We start from the raw sequence: 13,572 nt of genomic DNA, 5'->3' as shown, positions 1-13,572 counted from the left end.
GAGACTCTGTCTCTAAAAATAAACAATTAAAAAATTGTAATTAAAACACTCAGCAATTGTACACTAAACTACCAACATAGTGTTCAGATTTATATCCATGGTCTAGTCACTGTGCTACAGAAATAGCTTCCTAACTAGTCATACAAATATTTCTCTATACCAAATAAATCATCCCATAGAGGTAGTTTTTCTAATCCCTGTCCATGCCCTTACCCCTCTCTATAATGAGTGTATCTCTTTGGGTTCTATTTGTTTTTCTAAGTTAAGAAGAGAAAGAGGGAACTAAGCTATAGCTGAGGGTTTTCTAAAGAAACAAATTATGTTGTGTTTATTTAAGGTATACAATATGATGTTATGGGATACATATACAGAGTAAAAAGGTTAATATAGTGAAACAAATTAACAAACGTGTCTATCAACTCACACAGTTATTCACCTTTTTATTTGTTTTTGTGGCAGGAGCAGCTAAAATCTACTCATTTAGCATAAATCTTAAATACAGTAGAATTGTATTACCTATAATCTTCATCTTGTACATTAGATCTCTAGACTTGTTTATGCTACATATCTGCTACTTTATATTCTCCGACCCACATGTCCCCATTTCTTCTCCCCTCCCCAACCCCTGCTAACCATTGCTGTGTGCTCCATCTCTGTATATTTGAAATTTTTTTAGATTCCACATATAAGTAAGATTACGCAATATTTTTCTTTCTGTACCTGGAGAATTTCACTTAACATAATATCCTCCAGGCCCATCCATGTTGTGGCAAATGGCAAGATCTGGTTCTTTTTTAGGGCTGAATAATACTCCATTCTGTATATAAACCATCGTACACCCTTGCTATTCAAAGTGTGGTCCTTGGGCCATCAGCCCTACCTAGGAGTTTGTTAGGAATTCAGAATCTCTGGCCACAAAGTATCAGAATCTGGTTTTAATAAGATCCCAAGGTTAATTGCATGCAAGTTAAAGTTTGAGAATATTTGAGAAAACTGCTTTTCAATTCTTCTGTACTGACATCATGTAACAAATACCCTTTAACTTCTCTCAGCTCTTTCAATCTCAAAAATACTAGTCACCTAAATAAAATATTTCTGTACTTCTAAACTACCCACCAAGCACCAAAACAAAAAAAAGGACTAAAATTAAAACATAGGTCTCATAGCATCACCTATTTTCCCATTGGGGGAAAATGGAATATGTTTTCATTTCTAAGCACTTCTTTTTCCTAGGAAGCATCTAGGATTAGGCTCATCTCTGATCCTCAGCTGAAGATGAAGAAAGAGATTCTATTGATAAATTCTGACACTCAGATGCCATACCCGTAGAATCTCTTAGGGATCCTACAGAGTCTGTTAAATTCTGATAAATAAAACTAATAGTTTTATTTATTGAGATATCAATTTTATTACAGGTCTGCAACAATAGGTTATTATTTAATACTATTTCCACTACATATATGTCAGTTTCATATCATTTCAAGAATATAAAAACTTGTATTACAAAGTAGAAATTGTATTTTTCCCCCAAAGAAAATCTCTACTTGCAGTCCTGCTTTGTTAATATATCCAAATCTATGCTTCAGGTATTTGGAGGAGAGCCGCAAATGTAACTACAAGTTTAAAATGTAAACTTTGAAGAAAAGTTTACAGCTTCTAGAATTAAAATACTGAAAAGAAAAGTAAAAACAATTTCTAACCTTTGTCAAAGAATGATGTCCCCCTTTTGGGGATATTTTTAAATATATTGGGTAGAATTCCATGATGGCTTAACTATGGCCTTGACTAAATGTGGAGAGAGAGATTCTATTGGCTTTTCAAGGTCTCTTTTCAATTAATAGTCTCTGTACAAATAGCATTTGCTATGAATAAAATTTCACAGTGAAAATCAACCCAAGCACATTGTACCTTATACCATTTTATTTTCTAAACTTTGGCTGAAATATTCAGAAATATTGACAACTATATTACTTCTTTGGAAGAAAAACTAGGTAGTGAGGTTCTTGGGCCCTTTTATGCTGGGAGTTTTAAAGAATTTTAGTACATTCCTGATAACTCTTAGAACTCACATCCTATGTATTTAAAAAGTTATTTTCCTGGCATTTTGACATATCAGCTCATATCTGAATTAAAGGCCTGTTTAAATGTCTAGGTCAAGAACAGGAAGATTCATTAGAGATCTGTTGGTTGAATCCTGTATGGTTTTCTATCTGGCAATTTTAGGGACCTAGGGACCATCCATCCCATGTTGCCAAACACTGGAAGGTTTACTGGGACACATGATTTTCAGTGCTAACACTGAGACAGTTGGTCACGCTACAATTTAGCAATATACTTTTCAGAGTGTGTGTGTATCTGCGTGTGTGTTAGTGAGTGGTTATGGGGTGTGTGTGCTTCTGTGTGTGTGTCTGTGTGGAGGTGCATGGTGTGTGTGTGTATGTGTTTATGTCTGTGGATGTGTATGTGTGTATAAGCATGTGTGTTCAGATACATTTATTGATATTATTTTTTTCCATGTGTTTAACATCCTTTTAGAGGATAATGACCAAATATAATACTTTTTCCAATCTATGTGCTATGTGTGCAAGTAAGCCAGTAGTTAGGTATTTATCAACTCATCTTTAAGAAAAGTAAAACCTAAAATTCAGTGTTTGCATTTTAAATAAAAAGAAAAATTCTCAAAATAGAGACATCTTGTCTTGACAATGGTATAGGTAACAGTTTTTGAAATGGTGTTTCCTTTCCAGCCTTAATAAACCCGTATTTCAGGAGTGAATTCATCTTTAATTATGCAAGGCTGATAGACAGAGCCTTATATGCTGCCATTAGATGAGGACATTCTCTGGGCTGAGTGGCTTATCATGTGTAACAAAAGATACTCTCTTGTCAATTCATTTTTTTAAAATGTTCATAAAATTGTGAAGTTGACTGTATCTGCTTCTTTTAAATAACACTTCAGTGTAAAAACAACTGATGCTGAGTTCTTCAACTTATAACTTCTTAGATCCAAAATGTTGTCAGGATGAAGTGGCAGTTTTTACAAAGCCAATAAACTCTGTGATTTTCTTAGATGGTTATGAAAATTCATAACCGAATAATGATATTCAAAAAGGAGAAAGCCCCCTCCCCTACATACATATTTGAGGCAGTTATTAATTAAGCTCCTTATTCTAAAAACGTGTCTAATGGGAAAATTTTAACACTTAGCCTGCCTTTTCAGTAAGACTATATTTCAGGACAACCAAAAAACAACACTTCATCTAGTGGGGTTTTGTAAGAGAATACCATCTATGAAGAGAGATAAAAAACTGAATGCCATGATAATCATTGTCAATCCCTAAAGAAATTATTGACCCAGGCAAGAATTATCAACTAGTGTTGGAAGCAACTGATCTTAAAAAGATGAATGGGCAATCAGACGTTTGCAGAGTACCAAAGTAACGCCAAAGCTTTCTTGCTAGTCACAGGTGAGAAATGTAAGTGTACAATAGAGGGACCAGGTTTTCATCACCGGAATCCAGTGGTCAAGTTTAACCTTACTTATGGTGCAACCATTAAATATCATGTCTCCTGCTGTGACACACAATAAAATGCAAACTACCACCTGTGACATATTCTACAAAAATTCTCAGTGTGAATCCAGCAAACTTTCAAATCTAACTTCTGTTTATGGAAAGCAGAGGGCATGAGGGAAAGTCAAATAACAGCACCAGAAAGCACGCAGACAAATGAAGAAGGTGGAGAATTCTGTGGGGTCATTTGTCCAGCCCATCCAACAAGTCAGTGTGTAATGAAAAAACATTAGGGATGGTGATTGATTAGAAAAAAACTTGGAGGCAATACAACTAGATTCAAGATGTGGGCCTAGATTTGACTCTAGTTTGGACAGACTGGTTCTGAAGGGTGCTTTGCAGACAATGAAGATTTCAAATATGGATAGGTTATAACATAAAAATGTATTGAACTTTAAAGCTAAAGCTCATTAATGTAAAAAACCAGGTTACAAAATAAGTTGCAAAGTATTATCTTGTTTATATTAAAATATAAATATATGTAAATTATCTAAATGAATCATTCTAATAGTTTTAACAGAAATAATCCCTGGGTGGTAGGAATATGGTGCTTTTATTTTCTTAATTTTGCTTATCTTATTTTCTAGCTTTCTTATTGCACAGATATAGCTTTTGTAACAAAAAGTTGTATTTATTCGTTAAGAAACTAAAAGAATTGTGTGCTGAGGGTGAGAGTGCCACAGTTCAATGACATTAGGGTTTTAGATCTTTCTGAGACCTAGTGCTGATCACTGCTATCATTTTTGATGACTTTAAGTAGAGAATTTGGATTAGGAGACCAGAGTTGAGTTATAATCAGCTGGTCCAGAGCCAGGTCAGCACTTTAACTCTTCGTGTCCACAACTGAAGTTGTCAACATAGCACAGATTTGCTGGACTCTTGGCTTTCATATGACCTCGAGCTCAGAATTTCATCTGGAAAGGATTGATAATGAGACTGTGTGCTTACGGTGTTGCATTACATGAAAAGACACACACGAGAGCCCTAGAACAATGCCTAGCATCTAAGAGCTCCATAAATATCAGCTCTTGTTCCTGTGATTGTTCTGTCTCACAGTGAAGGATTCCATTGTCCCCTGAGTCACTTAGGGCTGCAGGCCATCCTGGAGGCTCCCTCACTCCTCCCACAATGACCCAGTGGCATCTGTGGCTGCTCCATTCTTATAGGAAGAAAACCAAAATAATGGACATAAGATACAGGACTTCCATCAACTAGCATTTGCCCATTTATTGTCAGTCTTCTCATTTCACTTTCCGTTATGCATCCTAAGCTTCAGCCTTAAGCCACAATAATTTGTTCACCTTCTTGAGGATGTGACTATCATCCTCAAGGATATCTACTTTATAGTTATATAAAAGCAAAACACATATAAAACACTCTTCATCTGCCCCCTTCAGGTAAAGATGACATTTAACAGTAATTGAGAAAATAACTGCCTTCCAAAAGACACCTAGGATTTAGAAATGTACCTGTCATTGTATGATTTTGTTTCTGAAAATAACTTGTATTATCTATTGAAAAACTCTGATTCTACTTAAAAACTTGGAAAAGGAATTTTAAAATCTACTTTAAAATATCTTTAAAAGTTGCAGGGAATATGATAGTCATTTTTTAAAATAAAAGTGCCACACTTTCTGACTAATTTATAAGAAGAACTGATTGACATCAAGGAAGACTTAAAAGCATAATCTCAAGCAAACCCCTTTGTACAATTTGTGGATGGAGCAGTAAATATAGTCAGAAATCCACTTCTTCTGTATGAATCTATGTCTTGTCCTGAGATATCTGGGATTTTAGGGATGGCAGCAGTATGAAAAATGAAAAAAAAAAGGATGCTAATGAGCAACATGAAAGTTTAGCACTTACTGGTAAAAGTAAGTACATAGTCAAATTCAGAATACTCTAATACTGTAACGGTGGTATGTAAATTACGTATATCTTTAGTATGCAAGTTAAAAGACAAAATTATTAAAAACGACAATAGCTACAACAATTTGTGAAGGGATACATAACATAAAAATATGTAAATTGTGACATCACAAACGTAAAATGGGGGGAGTAAAAGTGTAGAGCTTTTATGAAATCAAAGTTAAGTTGTTTAAAACCAAAAACTGACAAACGGGATCTTATTAAACTAGAGCTTCTGCACAGCAAAAGAAACCATCAACAGAGTAAACAGGCAACCTACAGAATGGGAGAAAACTTTGGCAAACTATGCATCTGACAAAGGTCTAATATCCAGCATCTATAAGGAACTTAAACCAATTTACAAGAAAAAAACAAATAACCTTATTAAAAAGTGGGCAAAAAGCATGAACACTTTTCAAAAGAAGACATATATGCAGCCAAGAAGCATATGAAGAAAGCTCAGCATCACTAATCATTAGAGAAATGCCAATCAAAACCACAATGAGATACCATCTCACACCAGTCAGAATGGCTATTACTAAAAAGTCAAAAAATAACAGAAACTTGTGAGGTCGTGGAGAAAAAGGAACACTTCTACACTGTTGGTGGGAGTGTAAATTAGTTCAACCATTGTGGAAAACAGTGTGACTATTTTTTAAGTATGAAGCAATTCAAATTACATTGCTTTCACTAAAAATAGCCTTGCTGATAATATTAATAATTATTTCTTGACATAACATTTTGGTGGGAACAAAAATATATTTGTAGCATTAATAGAAAAAATTATTTTAAAATATTGTTTATTTCATTATTGCCTCTTTAAAAACCTTTCCATTTTTGCATGTTTTACAATTTACAAAATACATTAGCCCAATTGTACATCTATACCATCCATTACTAGTAAATGACTATATATGTATTAGAGCAGGCTGCCCTAAATATTTTTTACTGATAAGAGTGTACAATCAAAAAAGTTTAAGTGCCATTGCTCCAGACCAATTTTCCTCAATGTATGGTTTGAGAAACATCTGTATCAGCACCATTATAGAGCCTGAAGCCCAGAAAACCTGACTTTGAGCATCTATAGTTGGGATGTGGAACCTGCATTTCTAACAAGTACCCCATGCTTAAGGTGGTTCAACAGCTTGAAAAGCCTAGCATTGAGGGAAATAAAAAGCATTCCATGGAGATCATGAGTGCCTAGGAATAAGGCATTCCACTGACAGCCATAGGCTATATACAGTGTCCATAGTCAGCAGTCTCTTTATTAGTCTTACTGAATTTGCAAGATCAACCTTAAGTGTATTAACTTCTTAGCCTCAGCAAAGAAATTATTTCCTAAAGGAAGATTCTGCAATAATTGCCCCTGTAAAAAATGTATGTTACCCACATGGGGCTTTATAGGGACTGCTGCGGGCTGAATGGGTCCTCTCAAATTCATATATTGAAACTTATTCTCCAATGTGATGAGCTAAATGAGTCCTCTCAAATTCATATATTGAAACTTAATTGCCAGTGTGATAACATTAAGATAAGTGGAGCACTTAGGAGGTGATTAAGTCATGAGGGTGGGGCACTCATGGATGGAATTAGGACATTATTTCCTAATTAAGGCCTTGAGTGAGTGGGTTCATTCCCTTGCCATTCTTCCGCCATGTGAGATGCAGCAAGAAGGCCCTCACTAGACGCCAGATGCTAGCACCCTGATCTTGGACTTTCCAGCCTCCAGAACTGTAAGAAAGAAATTTCTATTCTTTATAAATTATCCAGCCTCAGGTATTTTGTTATAACAGTACAAAAAAACTAAGACAGTGGCCCTGCCATTGCAATTCCAGGGGCTGAATTTTGTGTTAATCATTGTGGGATCATCAGAGGATAAACTCATGAAAGGCTTCAGTTAGTGCAATTTCTTTTTCATTAATCAGAGGGCCAAGTTTAATAATTTTTAAAAAAATGAGTAGATAAATAAACACTTCAAATAACCGTGCCACCCTTAAACCCAGGCAAACGGCTACTGCCCTGAATCCTTCTTTTAAAAGGCCTGCATCACACACACACACACACACACACACACACACAGTCATTTGGGATTGCGTGCTGAACAGGGCATAGTGCAACTCTAAACCTAAATTTCTGCTCTTGTGACAACATCATTCAGGCCCACGGAAATTCTTCTACACATTGTTTGCTTTATGTCCTCAAAGTAAAAGGTGATCGCATCCAAATGTTGTAAAGGTTTGGGTTGCACTGCTGAGAACACTGGAGGTGAACACTGCAGGTGAACACTGCTTCTGAGAGCTGGGAGAAAAGACCAATTAATCAACTCAACAGACCCTTCTTTTCAGAGAGCATGAAAGCAATATATCTTTGCCTTATGCAGTATTGTTTCCCAGTAGTGCCTGGTATCATTTTTTTTGCTCACCCAACACCTGGTTCTGGAGGTATTCAATATTTAGTAAAGCTTTGCAATAGTTGCAACTGGTAGCAAAAGAACGTTTTGCAATATTAAACAATTCATATCACACTTAAATCAGTAATTGTATAAATTTTGACAAATCACTCATGAAATCTGATATCAATACCTTGCATTGAAACCAGCCATGTATTGAACACTAGCAATGCAAATAATTTGTATAAAGATATTTTAAATTAATTTTCCAAAGATTAAATAAAATTTTAGATTTATTTGAAATTTTATATTCATTGTTTCTCTTTTAATTTTATACATAATTATTTTAGAATAAAAATAGCATTTCATAAATGATATATGAAAATGAGTTTAATTTAAAAATCTGCCCTTTTTTTATATACATTCTTTATAAAAACATAATCAGATTTCAAACACTTAATAGAATTGCATTTACTTGTAATCCTTCAGAACACAAATTATGAGAAAATATTGATAATAATATCAGTGATTTTTGCTGAAATAAAGACAAGAAAATTAAATTTAATATAATAAGTATATTTTATATTTATTATATTTTATTACTCATCTAAACACTGCAAGCGTTTTAACAGCAAGATATCCAGACATGTACAATAACAATTAAATCTAATTGTCTTTAACATTTTTCTCACTAAAGTCCTAACTTTCTATGCAGTTTTTGATTTTCCAGCGAGATGGTATGTTTGTCAAGGTAGAAGGACGGGGCATATGTTACTTAAGTGTTTTAGCTTGATTTATAGGGTTTAAATATTTAGACATATGGTACGTGGGCGTCATTCGTACTCTTGCCTTAGGCTCCACAAATGTTAGGGGTAAGCCTGACGACTGTAACAATGAAAACAAGACAAAACAAAACAAAACAGAGACAAAATAACCAAAGAGGATAATGAAGTTGTAGGGCCATTGTCACCTTCTTCCTCAAAGCTACTGGTTTTCACCCCTCTTAGAATAAGCCACTTATAATCATGTCTACTCCCAAAAGAAAACAACACTTCAGGGTCGCTGAGGCTATTCCAAAGCATGTTATTTTTCATTGTCCGGTGGAAAAGATGTTCTCCAGATTTCGAGAACCCTCAGAATATTCAGCAGTAATTGGCTTCTGGGTGTGAGCCCGCACATGAAGATGAGCATGAAGTGGAGCCTTTCTACCATGACAGTAACGCTGTTAAAATCATCCTATTACAGGTGACACTGACCCTCCACTGCTCCCCACCTAGAAAAAATGTCACATACAGAATGAAAAGTGAACATATTGGCATTGAGTTTCTACCTGTGAAGTGAGGAGTCGGAAGGTGTGTAGCTGCATGTTTAGCTGTGCCTACAGTTATGGAGACAAGGGTTTAGAGTTCTTTCTCTCTACCCTTCCTATATACCTTCAAAGAAGGGGCAGAGTTAAGTGATATAGCACACGAGCTCTAGGGTCTGCTTGACTTGGTTCAAATCCCAGCTCCGCTAGTCACCAACTTTGTGACTTATGGTAATCCTATGCCTAGATGTCCTCTTCTACAAAATGGGTACTAAAGGGTGGCTGTGAGAATTACATGAGTTAATTGCTTAGAATAGTGTGTGGATTCATAGGAAGTGCTTTGTATGTATTATGTATTTTTAAAATATCCTTTATTATGCCACCATTTATGAGTCTGGAAGAGTGTATCAGGACATATGTCTTGGGCTGCCTGCTACTGCAGGTCTAAGAAAAAGTTGTGACATTTGGATATTGCAAGACTTCCCCTATCCTAGACTTCGGGCTCTTTAAATTATACAATTTAGGCCTGGCATGGTGGTTCGTGCTTGCAATCCCAGCAACTTGGGAAGCTGAGGCCAGGAGTTTGAGACCAGTCCGGACAACATAGCAAGATCCCACCTCTACAAAAAAGAATTAAAAATTATCTGAGGGTGGTGGTATGTATCTGTAATCCCAGCTACTCGAGAGGCTGAGATGAGAAGATCTCTTGAGTTCAGGAGTTCAAGGATACAGTGAGCTATGATCATGTTACTGTACTACAGCCTGGGCAACAGAGCAAGATCCTATTTCTAACAATTTACATTAATAAATAAGTAGTATATAATTAATTGGCCTAATGCCTTTTTCCTTTTCCCTTTCTACTAGCCCAAACTCCTTTCTCAGCAGGATTTATGGTAGCCTACTCCATCAAAGCACTTTTAACAAAGATCAGTGAAAAGCAGAACAAAAAGATGCTCACACCTGCTGCCTGGCCTGAGGTTCCCTGGCCCAGATACTTGGGCAAGAATTAATCTTTCTTGTGCAGAGAGTGAGTGGAGCCCCAGGAATGACTTCACTGCCACCCATAACAAGTTTATTCACAGAACACCTCTGTTCCAATCCCTCTCTCCCTTTAGCACTTTTCCAAAACAGGGGTTTTATAAAAGTGGGTTGCAGGGAGGTAGGTTAGATAAAGGCATGCACAGGGAAGAAAAGTCACAAGCTAACCTCTGTGTGTCTACCATTACCGCATTTTTTTTTCTCAACGGAAGTCCTAAAAATCTTTCTTGAAACCCAGAAGTTTTTGGCATAACATTCAAAACAGCCTGATGTAAGAGGTGAAAATACTGTTTTTCAATCAGGCTCAAATTTCTGAAATAATGCTCTCTTTTTGCATGTTTTCGGGAAGGATGTTGGTAATATGGTTACAAAATTTTTAGCAGACACATAAAATGGTCATTCTGTCATATTTAAGCTCCCTCATGCATTGCTACAGATGACTTACAGATTTACTGGATTCAAGCAATCTTTATATCAGATACCCTAAAGCTTTTTAGATGAGGTATATTTATTTTCCGGTGCTTTCTTAACAGGTTTGTAAGCTAGGCAAGGATCATGTCTTTTAAATCAGATACGATGCAGTTCTTGGCACAGAACTTTGCATGCAGGTGCTCCATAAATACTTATTGTTGATTATTAAAAAGAAAACAATAAAAAATAGCTCAAATTTTGTGAGGTTTTGGGGTGGTGGTGGTGGGGTGTCAGAAAACAGTAAGCCTTGAAAATTAATCAGCATTTTCCGTGATTACATAAAACATAAGCATCAAAACCCAAGTACCAATACTGTGCCTAAAGGCAGATCATATCAATAACTAAGGCATATCATATCAATCACTAAGGCATATCATATCAATAACTAAGGCATATCATATCATATCATATCATATCATATCAATAACTAAGAAGAGGAAGAAAGAAAGGAAGGGAAGAAGGGAAGGAGGGGGTGAGGGGAAGGATGTAAGCAAGAAGGGAGGGAAAGAGGAAGAAAGAAATGAAGGAAGGGAGGAAGGAAGAGAGGAAGAAAAGATGGAAAGAAGGGAGAGAGAGAGGAAGAAAGGAAGGGAGGGAGGGAAAAGAGAGGGAGAAAGAAAGGAAGGAAAGAAGGAAGGGAGGAGGAGAGAGGAAGGAAGGAGGAAAACGAGGGAGAGAAGGAGAAAGGGAGAAAGAGTAAAGAAAAGAAAGAAAGGAAAGGAAAGGAGAAATGAAAGGAAATGAAAAAGGAAAGGAAATGAAGGAAAAGGAAGGGAAGGGAAGGGAAAGGAAGGAAAGGCAAGGGAGGGGAGGGGAGGGGGTAGGGGAGGGGAGGGGTAGGGAAGGGAAGGGAAGGGAAAGGGGAAAGGAAAGGGGAAAGGAAAGGAAAAATTAAGATTTTAAAAAAGCATAGCGCCAAATAGATGTAAAAATAATTAGGCTGATTCTCTAAACACATGCAACACAGTCTCAGGAGGCAAGGGGAGGAAGCACTTTTTCTTTCCATCTCCTTTCCAGATTGCCCTGGTGTAGCAGCCTCTAGGCATCTAGAAAGCACTTTTCTTAAGCCCACCTGTGGCCACTGGGATCATTTTTTTTACAAGTGTCTATTACTTAGGGTAAAGACTAAGTTCCTTTAGCAAGGAAGCCCCCAAATACAGTGACTTAAATAAGGGGCATTTGTCTCCTCTGCAATGAGAGCTGAGTAGTCCAAGTCATAGGTCAGCAAACACAACCCCTCACCGGCAAAATGCAGCTCATGGCCTTTTCCAATTTCTCAGGTAAGAATAGCTTTTACATCTTTAACTGGTTGGAAATAAAAAATAAAAGGAACAACACTATTGTGTGTGTAAGTCTCTTCTCACCATGCTAATAAAGACATATCTGAGACTGAGTAATTTATAAAGGAAAGAGGTTTAATGAACTCACAGTTCCACATGAATGGGGAGGCCTCACAATTATGGCAGAAGGAGAATGAGGAGCAAAAGGACGTCTTACATGGTGGCAGCCAAGAAAGCTTGTGCAGGGGAGCTCCCCTTTATAAAACCATCAGATCTCATGAGACTTATTCACTATCACCACTATCACAGGAACAGCATGGGAAAGACCTGCCCCCATGATTCAATTACCTCCCACCGGGTCCCTCCCATGACACGTGGGAATTGTGGGAGCTACAATTCCAGATGAGATTTGGGTGAGGACACAGCCAAACCATATCAGTGAGAATGAGAATGACATAAATTCAATCTTCAGTGCCATTCAATCAAGTCTTATCGGAACACATCAACACTCATTCCTTAACTCATTCATAGTCAAGTCTTGTCTACAGTTGCTTCTGCACCACAGTGATGGAGTTCAATCATCATGGGGGAGATCACAGAGCCCAGAAAGCCTTTGCTATCTGGTCCTTTACAGAAAAAGTTTTTGGACCCAGGTTAGGTTAGCCTGATAGCTCTCACTGGAGTGGTTCATTCAAAGCCACAGGTTCCCTTTATCTTGAGATTCTGCTGTTTCTTAGGTTATTATCTGCTCAGCTGACATGGGTCACCGCCTGTTACGGACTGACCTGTGTCCCCTCAAAATTCATATGTGATACCCTAACCCCCAAGGGGACTGAACTTGGAGACAAGTCCTTTAATGAGGTGATTAAAGTTAAATGAGGTCAGCCAGGCACGTTGGCTCACTTTGGGAGGCCGAGGTGTGTGGCTCACTTGAGGTCAGGAGTTCGAGACCAGCCTGGCCAACATGGCAAAACCCCATCTCTACTAAAAATACAAAAATTAGGTGGGTGAGGTGGCAGCCACCTGGAATCCCAGCTGTTCAGGAGGCTGAGGCAGGAGAATTGCTTGATCCTGGGAGGCAGAGGTTGCAGTGAGCCAAGATAGCTCCACTGCACTCCAGCCTGGGTGACAGAATTAGACTCTGTCTCAGGAAAAAAAAAAAAAAGTTAAATGAAGTTACAACAGTGGGATCCTAATTTGCTACAACTGGTATCCTTTTTAAAAAGAGGGAGAGGTAGCAGACCTCTCTCTCTCTCTGTCTCTCTTTCTCTTTCTCCCCCTCTCTCCCTCACCCCAGCATGAGCTCAGAGAAAAGGTCATGTGAGGACGCAGTAAGAAGGTGCTGTCTGGGGTAGAGAATTCACCAGAAACCAACCTGCCATCACCTTGATATTGGACTTTGAGTCTCCAAAACTGTGAGAAAATGCATTTCTGTCGTTTAAGCCACCCAGTCTGTGATATTCTGTGATGGCAGCTGGAGGGAATTAATACCCTGCCACATCCATGCTCCAACCCTTGGACACAGGAAGAGTTAAAGGGGAGAGAAGGGCAGCAATTTCCTTCTAAGCTTGTTGAGCAGAAGTTGCACACATCACTCCTGCTCACAGT

This window comes from Pongo abelii, chromosome 8, assembly GCF_028885655.2.
Source record: "Pongo abelii isolate AG06213 chromosome 8, NHGRI_mPonAbe1-v2.0_pri, whole genome shotgun sequence".
Taxonomy (NCBI): Eukaryota; Metazoa; Chordata; class Mammalia; order Primates; family Hominidae; genus Pongo; species Pongo abelii.
Note: the sequence above shows the minus strand (reverse complement) of the source record.